Genomic DNA, 6,000 nt, shown 5'->3' with positions numbered 1-6,000 from the left:
TTTGTTATCTATAGTTTATTAATTCCAAGAAGGCTCGTGGGGGAAAAGGAGGACACCGAAGTTCTTTTCCAGGGCAGGAGGCTAAAAAAGAGGACACGTCCTGGAAAAAGAGAACATCTGGTCAGCCTGGGGATCTCCATGCACGTGCCGGTTTCAGACCAGGCGACCAGAAGCTGTACAATCCTCGCCACACTTTCCTGGGAGTAAGCACCATTGGCTGTAATGGGACTTAGTTCAGAGTAGACCAGCCTAGCCTTGGCTTCTGGGGCGGGCTGGTGTGAACTCCCTGCGCAGCAGCTGGGAAGCCTTCCCTGGAGGCGAGTTCCCTTTGCCCGCTGCGAGGAGACGCATCCAGGACCTCTCCAAGCAGGGCGCGCTCCTCCTCCTTTCCCTCGGCGGGTCCTTTGGGAATGCAGGGAGTTGTGAGAAGCCATAAACACTCGCCCACCTCCCTCCCTCCCTCCGGCCCTCCACCTTCCCCGCCCCGCCCCCTCCGGCCCCCCGCTTTTCTTCGCAGCCGCCCCTTTCCCTCCAGCAAATCTCAGGTTACTTGGGCGAAGCGCGAGCGGGGCGCAGAGCTCGCCGTGCGTCTCCGGCTCTCGCCTGCAGGACTGCGCAGCCCGGCTCGACCCCGCGCCCGCTGCTGGACGACGCGCTGCCGCTGCCGCCGCAACAGATGGTCGGGGTTAGTGTGTGCAACTCCTCGCCTGCTCCGAGCTGGGAGCAGCGGGCCAGCCGGGGGGGGGGGCTGCGTCTCCGGGGCGCTCTCCGATCCCCCTCTCGGTGCCCAAGTTGACCAAACCCAAAACCGGGGGGAGGTGCCACTTGAGCAGCCCCCCCCCCCAGTCACTGAGCCAGGGCGGCAGATGGTGCAGGTAAAGGGGCGCCCCCTTCCTCTCCTCACTCCTCAGGCTGGGCTGGAGTGCTGCAGACCCGCACACTCCTCGGAGCCCTTGGCCGGGCTGCCTTCTCAATGCTGCTATTGTATTGCTGACAGATTATCAGGAGGCATCGCCTTGCCTGACTGTCCTCCTCCTCCAGCTCAGGAGGCAGGTTCAGGTCCGGGGGGGGGGGAATCAGGAAAGCCCCCGGGAGAGGGCGGGGGCCAGGCGTGGAAGTCTCTCTCTCTCTGCTACCCACCCCCCCGCACTGCTCGCTTGGGGCTGCTGCGAAAGCTTCCCAGGACGCTGCCTGGGACTTGGATGCCCTCGGGAGACCTTCCTGGTTCGGTTGGCTGCTCTGGCTGACTGGAAGGTAAACCTGCCTGGGGAGGAGCGAGTCCAGTCGGTGCCATCGGGGTCCACGTCCACGAGGCCGTGGTGGGGGATCGGTGGTGTGGAGTGGAGTGGTGACCGGGCAGGGCAGGGCGCCCGAGGAGTGCGGACTGCGGAAGGCTCTTCCGGGAGAGGCAGATCGGGGTGTGCGGTGAGCTTGGGGGGAGAGAGGCGGGGGCGCCAGCCTCGCCCTTCGCAGCTGCGGCGGAGCAGGTGGAGGTCGCTCACTGGCAGGGCTGTCCGTGTGGGAAAGTTTGACGAGGGGCCGAAAACTCCGTCGCGCCCCCATCACGGAGCGTGGAAGTCCAGCTGCTGGAGCTGCGTGTCTCCGAAGGAAGCCCCACAGTGGGGATTCCCGCCCGGTCCAGCCTTACAGCCCGGCTGCTGACTCGGGAGGAAACGCCGGAGAAGTGGAAGGCGTGCGCTCTGGAGGAAGCGCTCTGCCTTTTTGTTGCCCTGTTGGGAAGGATGGAGAGAGCTGCTGATCGCTGGTCTGATGAGGTATCTTAGAGCTCAGATGGGCTCATCGCTTTGGTATGCACGTATCGAAGGCTCCTGGATGCTGTTGTGAAATCTGCCACTGCTGCAAGGGACTGGCTGATGCCCCCATTCAAAGCAGCTCACCTTGAACATGGGGGCACAGGATTAGCATCTCCCAAGGGGTGAAGGGGAGTTTAGCCTTGTCCTCCCCCTCTTTCAGCTGAGAATGATGCTCTACTTAACCCTTTCTGAAATAAGATCTGAGCAGGTAGCACACCAAGATTTATGATGGGTGTTCTGGGCTTCTGGCGCTTGACCACCACCAAAAACCAGTACCCATAAAACTGTGCTTCAAGTTAAGCCATTTCTGCCCAACTTTGCATATACGCAACAGGGATCAAATGTATACACCTGTGGGCTGGGCAGAAATGGGTTAAACATATGCATCTATCCCCGCCCCATTTGACTGCTATATAGATTATGCTTGGCTTGTATTTTCAAGTGTGCCTCTCTGTCAGAATGCATCTTTATAAATAAGCCCTCCAGCAGTATCTCAAATAAGAGTACTGTGTTAGCAAACAGCTAATTGAGCTGGGAGTTAAATGACTGAAGTATTTTGATTTTCCACTCCACGCTCCTAAAGAGAGGTGGAAACTTTCCCAGAAATTTGAAGGCAGAAAAGGAGACTCCTGTTGAACGTGATACATGTTACAAGGGCTCAAGGACTCCAGTTTGCACTCCTTCTTTGCATCAGCAGCAAAAAAAAAAATCTTCCGGCAGGTTCTCTCAGCCAGCTTGTCTCTGCGCAGCTCTTGGATTTGGTAATCTTATAACCCAGGCAAGGTGCAGTGGCGTCAAGAATGTAAACACACAAACAGTGCTGTGACTAGGCTGCCGCCTGCTCTGTAGCTGGATTCTAGGCAGCTGACCTACAACCCACATGGATGCATGTTTACTTAGAAGTAGTCCCACTGTGTTCAGTGGGATTTACTCTTGTGCAGGTATGCTTAGGATTGCAGCCATAGGGACTTGAACATTCTTGAAAAGTTCAGAAAAACCCAAGTGTCCATGTTTACAAGTGTTACAAGATGTGGCAGGGACCGGGGGGGGGGGGCGATGATACACAGACTGGGGTGGGGGGTGAAATAATGGTCACCAGTCCTTTGACTTGATGGGACTGTCTTTTTTTTTCTTAAAGGAAGAAAAGACAATGCCCTCGAGCTCATCCAATTTTTTGTCAAGCAGTAATCTATAGTTCCAGATGGTAAATGTTCAAAGACATATTTATGGCTACTGCATACCTCAGGTTGACATTTGGTTTCTTCCTGACAGCACTTGTGCTGGGTGTACACACATGAAGTTCCCATTAGCAGCTCAACAGCTGTAAAACTGTTCATTGCTCAAAGGATGTTGCATAGTGAGAGTAACTGAAGGACAAGGAAAGAGACCTGAGGGATGTGAAGGAACATGATGGCCCCCCAACAGATCTGCTAATATGCAGGCAGATCATCCTATTTGTGTGAGGTGCTTTTATACCCCTCCTTTTTCTTCCCTGTTCCTAGTATTACCTTTGTGGAATGCATACCATGCCATACCACTAAAATTAAGTGTTGGGAGAGTTAGGACAGACAAAAGAAAATATTTCTTTAACCAGCATGTAATTAATCTGTGGAACTCCTTGCCACAGGAAGTAGTGTTGGCATCTTGCCTAAATGCCTTTAAGAGGGAACTGGACAAATTTCTCAAGGAAAAGTCCATCATGGGTTACAAATCATGATAAGTATGTGCACGCTCCTGGTTTTAGAAGTAGGCTACCTCAGAGTGCCAGCTGCAGGGAAGGGCACCAGATTCTGTCTTATTGTCTTGTGTGTTCCCTGAAGCATTTGGTGGGCCACTGAGATACAGGAAGCTGGACTAGTTGGGCCTTTGTCCTGATCCAACAGGGCTCTTCTTATGTTCAGGTGGATTAAGAGGCAATGTAGCCCTGGACTTAAATCAGAGAACATTCAAAAGTGTTGCTTGCTGTGTCATAGTTGGTTTTGGACGGGTTGCCCTCCCTACCTTGCAGGGTTATTATGAGGATACATTCCTTAAAGGTTCAGAGAGATGGTGCAGACGTCTCTCAAAGAGTTGATGCTTAGGAAGAACTGAATTTGAAGGATCACATGTGCAGGGCTATTTATGTGAATTTTTTTCTCTCTCTCCTAACCATTTTTTCACCAGCACTCAAAGAAATGTAATTTCATTGAACCAAGTAGCATTATTTTCTGTAACCTAGTTCTTTTTTCTTTCTTTTTTTAATCTGGCAAATGGCAAGGAATGCAATAACTTGTTTGAGGCTGAACATACTTTGATGTAGATTGGCTTAATTGTGTGTTAGTTTATTACTTGGCAGGGGCTTCCTCCTTTTGGCACTTCATAGGCAAGGTAGGCGAACTTGTTCAATTCATAATATGCAAGACGAGAGCATATTGCTTGTTCTTCAGATTTGTCCTCCTTTGGGTTTATGTAAATCTTGCAGAGCCAATGTGTAAAACTGCCATTTGTCAGGATAACGTTCATTATTTTTTTTTTAAAGGCAGAATAGGTGAATGTAACGGAGCAGCTCTTGAAAGTGTTGCACCTGGCCTTGCCTCATTTTGCTTGTTCCCATGCTCACCCTGGAGAGAACAATATTTGGGCCCTTCTCTACTTTGCATTTTAAGCAGGAACTGGCATAATAGTTACATCTAATTGTGATTTTTTGTTCTGAGCAGTAACCAGTGAAAACAGATAGTAGAATATACTGTGATGGTGTGGAACAGCATTTCCAAATATGGAAGGCGTTATACACCAACGCTCTTGCAGGAAGTTAGGCATCTGTGGAAAGAATGATTTTTTTGACTGATTTTCAAATACTATTCTGACTAGGTCACTTACTGCAAAGGAGTTTGGAGGGTTTATTGTCAAGGTTTGGAGCTGAACACAGTAACTGAATCGTATTGCTGTCTAGGCATATCAGACTCTTTTTGCAGTGTTTCTATGTATTGACAGGGCTTATTACAACCATATGAATCTAGACTCTTGGTTGTGATTTTTTTCAAGGCTTTGAAAATATAAAAATGACTTTTTGACATCCAGGTATTTGTACATGTGGAGATGGATGGATTTATTGCTAGCAGCCTTGCAAACCTCACTGTATGCCTAGAGAGTTGCACAACCCTAACAGCAAGGAGGGTCTTGTGTTGCCATACCTTTCAGACAAAAACCAAAAGAGAGACTTTATGTAAAGGTTCAGAGCTGATTCCATTATCTCCAAATCTATAGCCATCAATAAAGGCAAAGAGTGAGGCACTAATGTAGAGTGGCTTGTGTTATGTTAATTGAATTGTTACATAATCTTGCTCAGAGGGAGCCTCAGTGACATGGTGTGAATGTCCAGTGGTGGTTAATACTGCTGCAGATACCATCACTTCTCTGTATCATATTTTCTCTTTTTATTGAAACTCTGTGTACCCACATAACTATAAAGAGTTTGCATGGAGAAGGAGAAATTGCAGTAATTGTAAAATGCTTTCATAATCAAAATTCAATCGATTTGTGTTGGATTTAAGTCAGCACAATTGTGCATGTGGTTTATAACCTTAATTTTTGAAAAGAGCTGTAGATGGGCCTGATAAGCTTACCAAGTGATAGATTTTTCTCATGACTTTTTTCTTCTATTCCCTATTTATTTCACTACACAGGTCTGAATCCAGGCATTATTTTTTGCTTTTCAAGGGTGTTAACTTTTCCTCTCCAGGGAGGAAATGACTTTCTTTCCCAATGCAGTATATGTAGGTTGCTTCAAATCTAATCTTCAAAACATGAATGATAACTTTTGTTTACCTATTCTTTTCTTATCCTTAACATTTTTTAATGAGATGAAAGGGCTGTTGAAGTTGTGTTATAGGTAACTAATTCCCAATTGTAAATCAGATTTGTTACCCAAGGATGGTATACCAGAGTGCATTAGCTTGTCTGGGGGCCAAATCTTATCCAATTTTTCAGTGCTGATGCAGCTACAATACAGCCACAAGATAAGGAAACAAAAATTCCCTTATCTTGAGGAGGCCTCAGTGACTGCCCCTCCCTCAGCAGGATGGAGCACACACCCTCTTGGCATGCCTGCATCAGCACTGGAAAATTGGATAGCATTGGGCCCTTAGTGTCATTATATTTTGCACTCAGTGCCAGAAAGCACACAGTGACTTGCCTAACATGATGT

The 6,000-nt window shown here is 48.5% G+C and overlaps 1 protein-coding gene across 2 annotated transcripts in view; it reads left to right on the top strand.

Moving 5' to 3' along the window:
• The first annotated feature begins 554 nt into the window (after positions 1–554).
• SULF1 (sulfatase 1) overlaps positions 555–6,000 on the top strand; it is a 112,860-nt gene continuing 107,414 nt past the window's right edge. For both annotated transcript variants that reach the window (XM_066623516.1, XM_066623514.1), the window contains exon 1: positions 555–685. The gene's annotated coding sequence lies outside the window, so the exon portion shown is untranslated. The remainder of the gene's footprint in view (positions 686–6,000) is intronic.

Source organism: Tiliqua scincoides, chromosome 4, assembly GCF_035046505.1.
Source record: "Tiliqua scincoides isolate rTilSci1 chromosome 4, rTilSci1.hap2, whole genome shotgun sequence".
Classification (NCBI taxonomy): Eukaryota; Metazoa; Chordata; class Lepidosauria; order Squamata; family Scincidae; genus Tiliqua; species Tiliqua scincoides.
This window is presented reverse-complemented; position numbering and strand designations above follow the sequence as displayed.